A 12,217-nucleotide genomic window follows, 5' to 3' on the forward strand; every position below is an offset into this window, starting at 1 on the left:
ATGTAATCTATTCAGACTTTTCAAAAGGACTTCAATAAGGTATTGCATAGTGTGCACATAACTAAGATCAAAGCATGTGAAGTCAGGAGGCAGGAATTAGAATACACAACCAACCGACGACCAACCAGGGAAGAGAAATAATGGTTAAAGACAGTTACTCAAGAAGGTAAAGGGTGGGAAATGGCCTTCCATGTGGACCAGTGTTGGGTCAACTGGTACTCACCATTTACATAAATAAATTGAACTTGGGAATTGGAAGTAATTTCAAAATTTGTGAACCATATCAGGTTAGATGTTGTATTAACATGTAGGAAGACTGAGATAAAATAAATGAAAATATTAATAAATGTAGAAGTGTGACATGATGCATTTTAGAAGGAAGATAAAGGAAACCACATACTTACTGCCTTTATAGTAAGAGTATGTATGAGGTATAGCAGCACAAGTATCTGAGGGTATATATTCCACAACCACAAATAGTTACATGAGTGAATAAGATTTTTTTTAAGTTCTTTTGAACAAAAGGATTAATTTCCTGAGGAATTGAATTGAGAAAATGAAAATTTATGTTCAATTTATATATTACTTTGGTTAAACCACAATCTGAGTATTCTGAACAGCTGTGGTCTCTATACTATAAAGAAAATGACACCGTAGAAGGTGCATAAAATACTTACAAGGATGGTACCAAAACTGAAAGGAGATACTTTGAACAAACCGGAACTCTTTTGTTTATAAACCTGATCGTTTATAACTAAATTTGATATGGTAGATACAGAAAAATTCCACCTGCAGATGGGATTAGAATCAGATTCATGAATATAAGGTGATTATTAATAAATCCAATTGGGAATTTATGAGAAACTTTTTTTTAACCAAGAATGTTTAGAATGTAGTACACAGTACCACATGGAATGGTTGAAGCTAGTAGCACAGACCCATTTAAAGTGAACCTAGGCAAGCATACGACAGAGAAAAAAACAGAAAAATATGGTGACCAGTTTAGGTTAAGGTGATTAGGAGAAAACTGTATTGAGTTTAAGTACTGGCATAGACCTAGTTGGGCCCAGTAATGGCCCAGTCTGTATGAGAGATTTAATGTAATTCAATAATAATAAGAATGTATGTATGATATATGATCATAACCACCCCATAATGTACAGATATGTGTGTTATAAAATGCAGTCATGATATAGGTTGCACTCTGGACAGTACTACATTGACAATATGTGATGCACAGACCACAGCAGCAGAAAACATGAAGTTAATGCATGATATGCTGGCACATCATATAATGTATAAGATACAGAGTGGAGTATGAAAATATATAGCATTTTAATACAAATTACAGTGGAACAAATTGTGATAGACAGAATTGGGAATGGAAATAATGATTCCTGAAGAAGGGCATGTGCCCGAAACGTCGAATCTTCTGTTCCCTAGATGCTGCCTGACCTGCTGTGCTGTTCCAGCAATAAAGTTTCAGCTTTGATCTCCAGCGTTGGCAGACCTCACTTTCTCCCCAATGGAAATAATGTGCACTTCTATAGAACTCCCCAGAATTTTGTGATGACCCAACATGGTTCACAGCTAATGAAATATAACTAAAGTGCAGTCAGGCACTTATAAGAGCCAAGCTGCACAAGGCAAACAATAATCTGTGTTATAAACAGAAAATGCTGAAAACACTCAGGATATCAGCCAGCATCTTGAAGAGCAGTGAAACTCTAGATGACTTGCTGTCTATTTGCAGTAGTTGTTTTTTTAATTTGAAATTTACAGCATCAGCAGTGTTTTGCATTTGACCAGATGTGATGTTGGTTGAGGATTAATTACTGGCCAACAGACCAGAGAGAACTCCTTGATCTCCTTTGAAATAGAGTATTATATCCACAGGGACATTGGTTAAAACCAACTGAAAGCTGACATCTTTGTCTCTCCAGCACACCCTCATTGCTGATCCTCTGACAATGTAGCTCTGTCTCAGTACTGATCTTCTGACAGTGTGGCACTCCCTCAAAACTGCTCCTCTGACAGGGTAGCACTCACTTAGTCCTAACCCCTGGTCGATGTAACCCCCCCCCCCCCCCCCTCAATACTGCGCTGGAGTTTCACCTTGGATAATGGGCTGAGATCGTGGTGTGGGATTTGACTCTTTCAGTTTGTTGGGAGGGCATTCCTCACTGTAGCACCGACGAGCATTTCCATCGCTCGGTGTCTGTATAATGTAACTGTGTGTCATACAATAGATGGAATGGATGTGATCTAGGGGCTATGTGTGAGGTACACTGGGAGGTGTGATCTGATATTGTTACGGGTAAGATCCATTTCTATCAATCTGTTCATTAGCTCGACTTTTTTTTTAGCTATTCACCATCTTCAGGCGACGGAGGGACCGGGATCCCGTGCCCCCGGCAGGTGTGTGTGCTCAGTCCCCGGGACTAAGCCACTGGCCGTGCCGGTTCCCTACAATTTCGGGTGTTGAGCTCGGGCTCTCGCTTCCTCCGCCCAGCTCGGTTTCAGGCTGCTGCGCTGGTTTGATGTTTTTTAAACCTGGTTCTCATTTGCTGGTTTGGCATCATCAGGCTTTCATATTATGGGTTATTTGAGTTCCTCCCCTCTTTAATTCCTTTAAAGCTGTGAAACATTAAGCACTTTGTGCTAGTCTCCGCCGCCCGTTTGGTTTCGCTCTCTCGCCTCTGCCAGTCCCGCTCTCATTGGTTCCGCTGTCGCTGAGGAGGAACGGGGCAGAGGGAACCGGTTCGGCGGCCAGTGTCTCCCCGGCCAGAGCAGCGCCCAATGCCGCGGGAGGAGTGAGGACACAACGGCTTCCCCTCTCAGTCCGGACTGCAGTAAGTTGCTTCATCCTGACTGTCTCCCGGTTAGGATGGTCCCAGCTCCCCGCTGCTCTCAGGACCTGCTCTCTCTCTTTCTCTCTCTCTCTCTGTAATAACATCTCCCGGACCTGCTACCTGTCCTCTCTTTCCCCCACCCCCGCCTCTTGCTTCCTCTCTCTAACTTATTCTCGCGTTTGATCCCTTACCATTTACTCTCCCCTCAGCATCTGCTCTTTGTTTTCATCCCTCCCTCCATGCATTCACAGTTATCCTGCTCTCTTTTTGTCTGATACTCACTGAGACAGTCTGAGTGCCTGTCCCTCAGTCCTGCCTGCTCCCCTGTCATAACTCGCTCCCACAGACGCACACACACACCCTCACTATCTGGCTGCTGTCTGCCTGGTTCTGTCGTGCTGTCCGCGGGCTCCTTTATTAGGCAGGAGTTGGCGGTGTTCGCTCCTCTGTCCGCCGTACAGCCAGCCTGAGGACGGCACCGTGTACCGACTGAAGGCGAGATCGCCTCTTCCCAGGGAACGGCCAGCAGCAGGTGCGGCTCCCGGAGGCCGGGAGGCAGAGTCCAGAGGAGCGGCGTGAACGCCACCCTCCCCCAGTGAAGGTCCCGGGAAATGGGGTCAACAACCCCCAGTGAGAGTCGCGGGGAATGGGGTAAACAGCCCCCAGTGAGGGTCCCGGGGGATGGGGTAAACAGCTCCCAGTGAGGGTCCCGGGGGGATTGGGGTAGACAGCCCCCAGTGAGGGTCCTGGGGGATGGGGTTAATAGCCCCCAGTGAGGGTCCCAGGAATGGAGTCAACCCCAATGAAGGTTCCCTTGCTTGTGGTCACCCCCAGACCCCACCCCAGTGAGGGTCCTGGGAATGGGGTAACAACGCCCAGTGAGGGTCCAGGGGCAGGGCAAGGATTTCCCTCCTCCTTCCACCCCTCCCCAATAGTAAAGGTCCAGGTCTGATGTTACCATCCCCTTCCCCACATCCATAGTGAGGGCCCCGAGTCCCAGGTTAGCCTCACCCCACAGTGAGGGTCACTGTTGGCTTCGCGCCCTCCAGGAAACAGCCATCGGTTGGCCTCACCTATTTTCTTGCTAATTCTTTATAATATTTTATATTTATCTTTTACTTTCGAAAGCTCTCACTTAATGTGGGATTTGACCTTCTTTGCAGATGAGTCGCTCTCACGTTAATCTTGTGAAATATTACGAACATGTTCCAGTTCTGCTCTTCCCTCTGCTTGCACTGGAATGAAGTATTCAATTTAGCCAGCATTTGATATTGAAGCCGCCCATTCTAACAGGAGTCACTGGTTCCATCCAGACTGCGATTCCTGGCTGGGACCTTCATTGCAGGCGCTTTATATCCCGGCCTTTCCTGCTTCACTCCTTTCATTCAACTATTTCAATGTTTTCGTCAAGTTTTCAATCACTCACTGTACATTTTAAAAATATTTACAGTTTGCTACAAGATGCTGAAGATTCAAAGTATTGTAATGGAAAATATTGAAATAAGGCCGTTGAAACACTGGAATTATAATGAGTGACAAAGCTGGAATCCAAATTCGTTGTTCCCAGTTAGAAAAACATCAGCTGAGAGCCATTTCTGAATCCTGAAATGTTAACTACTTACAAAACTGGCTAATTATTTGCTTACTGATACTTAGTCTGGATCCTACCAAAACCACTTGGCTCTAGACATGGTCCAAACAAAAGAGCTAAATTCTACAAAAGACAGTAGAAGTCCCTGACATCCAAGGAGCACTTGACTCCGTGTGACATCAAGGAGCCTGAGCAAAATTGAAGCTCGTGGGAATCAGAGGAAAATAAATTCTGCACTGGTTGGAATCATAACCAGCTCAGAGTTAGATGGTTGTGGTTATAGGGGGCCAATCTTCTCAGTCCCAAAACATCCGTGCAAGTGTTCCACAGGGTGATGGTGGTTTAGAACCAACCATCTTCACCTGCTTCATTAATGACCCTTCCTCTCATAAAATCAGAAGGGAGGATGTTCGATGGTTGCACAATGTTCTGTGACATTCACAACTCTTCCAATATTGAAGTATCCTATGTCCATAAGCAGCAAGACCTGGACAACATCCAGGGTTGATCTGCAATTGGCGAGTAACATTTGTTCCACACTAGGCAAGTGCTAGACATCTCCAACAAGATAAAGTCTAATCAATACCCCTTGGCATTCAATGATATTGCCATCACTGAATATCTTACTAGCAACATCTTAATGTTACAGTTGACCAGAAACTTATCTGGACCAGCTATTTTAATAATGTGGCTGCAAAAACTGGTCAGACACAAAGTTTTACATTAAGTACTTTTCCAAAGCCTACCTACCATCTCCAAAGCAGAAATCAGTGATGGAATGCTCTTTGTTTGCCTGGATGGATGCAATTTCAAAAATACTTGAACAGCAGTGCAGTCTTAAGAAATCTACTTGATTGGTACTCCATCCTTCACCCTAAGTGTTTAGTCCCTCTACCATCCAGTGAACAATGGCAGCAGAGTTGATAAATTTAATAGACTCTTTACAAGTACTTGACAAGATTGCTTTGATAGTATCTTGAAAAATGATCTTTCCTACCTAAAAGGAGACTTTCAGCAGATTAATGGGAACACCATCACCTAAAAATTTCCTTCCAAGCCCAGCAGCATCAGCTGTAATATCGTTACATTTTCCAGCTAGTCCCTCTCAAATTGCAGAGTAAATTCTATCATATTAAGTTCACTGCTTCCTAAGGGTTTCTTCACCTTAAGCTCCCTTATCAAGTCTGCCTCATTGCACATCACTAAATCCAGAATTGCCTGTTCCCTAGCGGGCTCCACCTCCAAGAAGTCATCTTGTAGACATTCCACAAATTTCTTTTCTTGTAATCCACTACCAATCTTTGCCTCATTTGCACATCGCTCTCAAACTATACAGTGAATCTGAAATGGGGCAGAGATTGCTGGGGGGTCTTGGCGGGTCAGGCGGTGCCTGTGGAGGGAGGTCGGAGTTGGCATTTCAGGATCAGTGACCAATGGATCCTGCCGGGCCTGCTGGGGTTCTCCAGCAATCTCTGCTTTTGCTGATTTTCAATCTATGCCCTGTCATCCCTTTCTCTCTTGTGAGCAGAAACAGCTTCTCCCTGTTTATTCTATCTACCCCACTATTGCTTTTGAAAACCTTGATCGGATCTACTCTGACCCTTTTCAACGTCTTCAATCCTCATAACTTTGTTTGGTGACACACGCCAGGATCTTGCCATTGGACGTGTGGGTCCTGTTCTGGTTTACCTTTCTGGAGTACAGCGCATCGCATTTGGCTGGGTTGGGTTCCATTTGCCATTCCTTGGCTCATTGACCCATCTGATCAGGGTCATTTTGTGCTTTGTGGGAACTAGCCATTTGGATATAAAATTGGCTCAAAGGTAGGAAACAGATGGTGGCGGGGGAAGATTGTCCTTCAGACTGGAAGCATGTGACCAGCAATGTGCTGCAATGATTGGTGTTGGATTCACTGTTTTTTGACATTTATATAAATGATTTGGATGTGAATATAGGTGGTATAGTTAGTAAATTTGCAGATGACACCAAAATTGGTGGTGGACAGTGAAGAAGTTTACCCGGAGTGCAGCGGGATCTTGATCGGATGTACCGAGGAGTGGTGGGTGGTGTTTGGTCTGGATAGATGTGTGGATTTTGATGGGTGTGGGGCAGGGTGAGACTTGTGCACTTGCTGGTGGGGTCCTGGGGAGAGTTGCCAAACAAAGAGACCTTGGAGTGCAGGTTCATAATTCCTTGGAAGTGCAGTTGCAGATAGACAGGATAGTGAAGAAGGTGTTTGGTACACTTATTGGTCAGTGCATTAAATACAGGAGATGAGAAGTCATGTTGTGGCTTTGCAGGACATTGGTTAGGCCATGTTTGGAATACTGCATTCAGTTCTGGTCTCCCTGACACGGGAAGATGTTGTTAAACTTCAAAGAGTTCAGAGACTTTTTAAAAAAATTCATTTACAGGATGAGGGCATTGCTGACCAAACCAGCATTTATTCCCCAGAGTGAAGCTAAGAGTCAACCACATTGCTGTGGCTCTGGAGGTACATGTAGACCAGATCAAGTTAGGACAGTAGATTCCTTCCCTAAGGAACATTAGTGAACCAGATGGGTTTTTCCAAACAATTAACAATGGATTCACAGCCATCATTGCACTCTTACTTCCAGATTTTACTGAGTTCAAATTACACCATCTGCCATGGTGGGAGTTGAACCCAGGTCCCCAGAACATTGCCTGGGTCTCTGGATTAACAGTCTAGTGATAATACCACTGGGCCATTGCTTCTCCACTTACAGGGATATTGCCCAAACTGAAGGGTTTGAACTACAGGGAGATGCTGAATAAAGTGAGGCTTTTTTCTGTGGAGCGTCGGAGGCTGAGGGGTGATGTTATAGAGGTTTATAAAGTCATGAGGGGCATGGATAGGGTGAATAGTCAAGGTTTTTTCCCCAGGGTAGAGGAGTCCAAAACTAGAGGGCGTAGGTTTAAGTTGAAAGGTTTAAAAGCGATCTAAGGTACATTTGTTTCACACAGAAACTGGTGCATGTATGGAATGAACCGCCAAAATTTAGAAGGCGTCTGGGTAAGTATATGAATAGGAAGGGTTTAGAGGGATATGTGCCAAATACTGGCAAATGGAACTCGATTTATTTAGGGTATCTGGTTGGCATGGACGAGTTGGATTGAAGAGTCTGTTTCTGTGCTGTAATCGGTGTGACTCTATTTGGTCTACAAATATATGACTATATTGTCATAGTCACTGTGCCAAATTCCAGCCACACACTCCTGAATAACAACTGGCTGTACCTCCACACCTGTAGATTAAAGCAATTCAATGAGCTGCCCATGACCACTTTCTCAAGAGCATTTAGGGATAATCAATAAATCATGATCTTACTATTGATGCTCACATTCCAAGAGTAAATAAGAAGTATCTTACCGTGAAACTATCCGACACTGCCTACAACGTGCCTGGCCTCCTGTGCCTACAATTATTGATTCGGTAAAAGAAAAAAGTTTTTAAAAGTACCTATAGATAAATAAACCTGTCTCAAGATGCTCTGAAGCATTTGAATCAGTGAAATATTTTTGAAGTATAGTCACAGTTGTACAGAAGACCATGTAACAGCCAATTTATTCACAACTAGATCCCACAAATAATGTTATAATGATCAGCTAACTGTTTTAGGATATTTTAGTTAAGGCATAAAGATTAGCCCTAGAACACTAGGGATAACCCTTCTACTCTTCTTCAGAATCATATTGTAGAATATGTTGTGGCCATTTTAAAGAGAAGACAGGACCTCTTAAATATTTCATTAGAATGATGCCACTTTACAGCTAGCAGTCTGTCAGTTCTCCCCCCTCATTACTGCCCCTTCAACAGTAAAGCGCTCGCTCTGTACTTACTCTCCAACATTGTAACACTCCCTCAGCATTAACTCATCAACTCAATCTTTATCCTCAGCATTTTCAACTCGGGATGGATAATAAATGCTGGCCCAGCCAGGACTGCCCTCTTTCCATATCTGAATAAAAACTTCATTGAGCTCTAACAGAGCTATTTAAAATTATGAAATGTTTTGAAAGAATGAATACAGAGAATGTTTTCTCTTGTAAGGAAGAATATAACTATTGGCCACCAATGTTAGTGTTCAAGAAATTCAGTAGAGCACTTAGAAGAAGCATCTTTACCCAAAAAGTGGTATGAATGTGGAACTCAGCCACACAGGGAGTAGTTGAAGTAACAGAATGGATGTATTTATGATGAAACTACACAAACTAAGAAATAAAGAAAAATAGAGACCTATCATTCCATTGATTCTATTGATTTAGATGAGAAACAATGTGAAGATGATTGAGTGGAGCATAAACATTGGCACTGACTGCTAAATTTCTACTGTAATGTTCCTTCTACAATACAATGCTCCCTCAGCACTGCACTGAAGAGTTTACTCGGTTCACACGCTCACTTGACTACGCTTTCTTTGTATGATCAGTTAAATTGGTTATTATGTGCTTTGGTTGTGTAATCGCAGTTTGATTAGCAATGGCATTCTTGAATCATAGATGAATAGTGATTACTTAGGTGTGATTGAAGAAGATATCCTATAGATTTGTGTCTACCAGAGGATGTCAAGATCATCAGAACAGGGTGGGAGAAAAAAGAAAGAAATTACAGATTATGTAACAATGGAATCGTGTTCGACCTTGTAATGGGTGGCACGGTGGCACAGCAGTTAGCACTGCTGCGTCAGAGACCCGGGTTCAATTCCTGCCTCAAGCAACTCTGTGTGGAGTTTGCACATTCTCCCTGTGTCCGCGTGGGTTTCCTTTTGGGTGCTCCGGTTTCGTCCCACAATCCAAAAATGTGCAGGTCAGGTGAATTGGCCATGGTAAATTGCCTGTAGTGTTAGGTGAAAGGGTAAATGTAGGGGAATGGGTCTGGGTGGGTTGCGGGTCGTGTGGACTTGTTGGGCCAAAGGACCTGTTTCCACAATGTAAGTAATGTAATCTAAAACATGATAAGAAATCTGAAGGTATCAAATTCTAAATGTTGTTAAATTGTTTTAAATAATTTACCCAGTAACATTTTGTCAAGAATTCAAGCAAACATTTTCACATGTATAATGAATGTAAATATCTGACTGTGTAGGGCTTCTGTTGCTGAGATGCATCGCATTCGGCTTTCAACAAAAGGGAGAGGGTTTCTTAAAGTAACACTAGACAAACTGTTTTTTCCAGGGTGGGAAGGGGAGCAGAATTTGTGTTTGCTCTTAATTATTTCCCTGCTGTGATTCTGGTTCACTTGTTCACACGATTATTTTCTCTTTAACACATATGCACACACATTTTCAAATTTGTACACAACTCACAGGCATATTACGTCTTACACGGACTTATGGAAAATGACTAATCTTAATGCAGTGAGCATGGATTTGGTCAGGGTAAAACTGAACCAAGGTATGATAGGAAAACTAACGGTTTAGATATGTTCCATTACGAAAGAAAGCTAGGGCTTCTTGAATGATTAGGAAATCAGAGGATATCATGAAACAAAAAGAAGTGGATCTATGACACATATCTAATGAGTTTTTCAAGTGAGAACCTGGTCAAGTACAATAACTGGCGAGGTAAAGTCAAGAGGAAAATACAATAGACATGAAAGAAAATGAGCAAATAATTTCAGTATTCATAAAAGGGAACCCTAGGAGCTTCCACCACCATGTAAATATCAAATGGGTAATAACAGGAAGGATGGAGGCTGTCAAAAGAGAAAAAATTATAATTTTTAGGGGTGCAGAACAATGTTAGAATATTTAATATATTGCTGATTACTAAGGAAGATAGACTGACAGGGAATCTATGGAAATGGAGATGGTAGAGGTAATGAATGGGGGAAATTCTTAGGTACAATGTACAGGCAAAGTGAATAGCTTGTATCTCTGCTACCCTGGAGTGGAGATTGTGAAAGAGCTTTCCATAACCTTCCAATCTTTCCTGGATTTGGAAAAGGTAGCAGAGGATTGAACAGTGGCAAATGTGACATGCTTGTTCAAGAGACACATTTCCAGACATTACACAAAAAAAATCTAAAGTGAGGTTGCTGGAAAAGGGTTACTGGACCAGAAACATTAACTCTGCTTTCTCTGCACAGATAATGCTGGGCCTGCTGAATTTTTCCAGCAATTTCTGTTTTTGGTCCCAGTCATTATAGTTTGGCCAATTTAACATGAGTGGTGCATAAGGCTTTAAAAATAATAAGCAGGAAAAAACAATCAACAGGCAGTCGAGGTTTGAGTTAACTGATAAGAGTCAGTGTGGATTTATAAAAGGCAGAATGTAGTTGAGCATTCTAACTGAACATTTTGATGAGATAAAAGAGAAAGTGGATGAAGGAAATGCAGTGGGTGCTATGTCAAATGTGTTGTTAAAATCCATACGTGAAGTACTAACTTAAAAAGACTGAGGCTCAGCAATAGGAGGGTGAATGTCAGTTCAGTTAAAAGACATGACTCAAGGACAGAAGTCGAAGAGCAATGATAAACGTTTGTATTTCTGATTGCAGGATGATGAACAAAGCTCAGTGTTTGGACCAAGTTTCCTATTTAAATAGATAGTTTTAATATTGAAACATGGAGTAAATTTTCAAGATATGCTAATGATGCCAACCTTAAAGGTGTGGCAGACACTGATGATCATATGCTACTAGAATAGGCAAATAAGTGGCAGATGGAATTGATAGAAAAGTGTGAGATGGTGAAATTTGTTAGAGATAAGGGGATGTAATATAGGTTCAGTGGCCTAGCTCTAAACATTGTGCAAGGACAGAGGAACCTTGAGGTCATGTACGTAAATCTTAGAAAGCAGCAGAGCACATGGAGAGTAGTCAGTAATATGTACAGAATATTGGGTTCATTAATTGAGATAGTAAGTAAAAATGTAGGGTTGATAAGATTAATCTTCATAAAACTCTGGTTGGGGCTCCACTAGAGTATTGTGGCCAATTCTAGTCAGAACTTTAGGAAGGTCCTTGAGAAGGTACAGAGAGGATTCACCAGAATTGTCCCAGATTTGGACGGAGAAGCTAGATTTGTCCTCCTTGGAGCAAAGGATACTTTGGAGAGAATAGTTAGAGGTCTGTAAGATTATTTCAGATTTGATAAGGTAGATCAAGATAAATGATTCCTACTTGCTGATAGCCCAAGGAGTAGGGAACAGACGTAAGGTTTTGTTAGAGGTGCAAGGGATAAGTAAGGAAGAACTTTGGAACGTCTTGTCTTTCAGGGTGGCAGAGGGAAGATGATTGATGCTTTCAAAAGGAAATTGGATGGACACCTGAGGGAATCAAACTTGTAGGGCAAAGAAGACAGAATGGAAGAACAGAATGGAACTGATTGCTTTATACAGAGTTGCATTGACTCAATGGACAGAATGGCCTCCTTCCATGTTGTAATAACTCTCTGAATTGATGACACCATTGTGCTTTGTTCATGCAGTTACTAGTCACTAAGTCTTCAAGTTATGCTATTAACCTTAAACTTATGCTCACTAATCCTTTTTATCTCACTGTCTATTTTATGAAACTCTAGTAGTAACAATTTGTTTGTTTACTTCTCAGTCTATTTTTCAGCCGTGATTTTCAGACAGCAGTATTGGTGGATAAATGTAGCAGACCAAATCCCAGTCAAATACAATGCCTCCTTGCCTCATGCCAAGCTATTCACTCTTTCTAGAAGAATAGTGACCAGACATTAGAACCCTAGTTGATTTCCCACTTTATACCTCGCAGCACTCCAGTCCTTAGATCCTGTATTCCATG

At 42.2% G+C, this 12,217-nt stretch overlaps 1 protein-coding gene across 2 annotated transcripts in view; it reads left to right on the top strand.

The window, feature by feature from the left end:
• Nucleotides 1-2,486: 2,486 nt before the first annotated feature.
• Nucleotides 2,487-12,217, top strand: part of LOC122560669 (netrin-3-like) — a 180,655-nt gene continuing 170,924 nt past the window's right edge. For both annotated transcript variants that reach the window (XM_043711558.1, XM_043711559.1), the window contains exon 1: nt 2,487-2,852. The gene's annotated coding sequence lies outside the window, so the exon portion shown is untranslated. The remainder of the gene's footprint in view (nt 2,853-12,217) is intronic.

Source organism: Chiloscyllium plagiosum, chromosome 21 (genome assembly GCF_004010195.1).
Source record: "Chiloscyllium plagiosum isolate BGI_BamShark_2017 chromosome 21, ASM401019v2, whole genome shotgun sequence".
NCBI lineage: Eukaryota > Metazoa > Chordata > Chondrichthyes > Orectolobiformes > Hemiscylliidae > Chiloscyllium > Chiloscyllium plagiosum.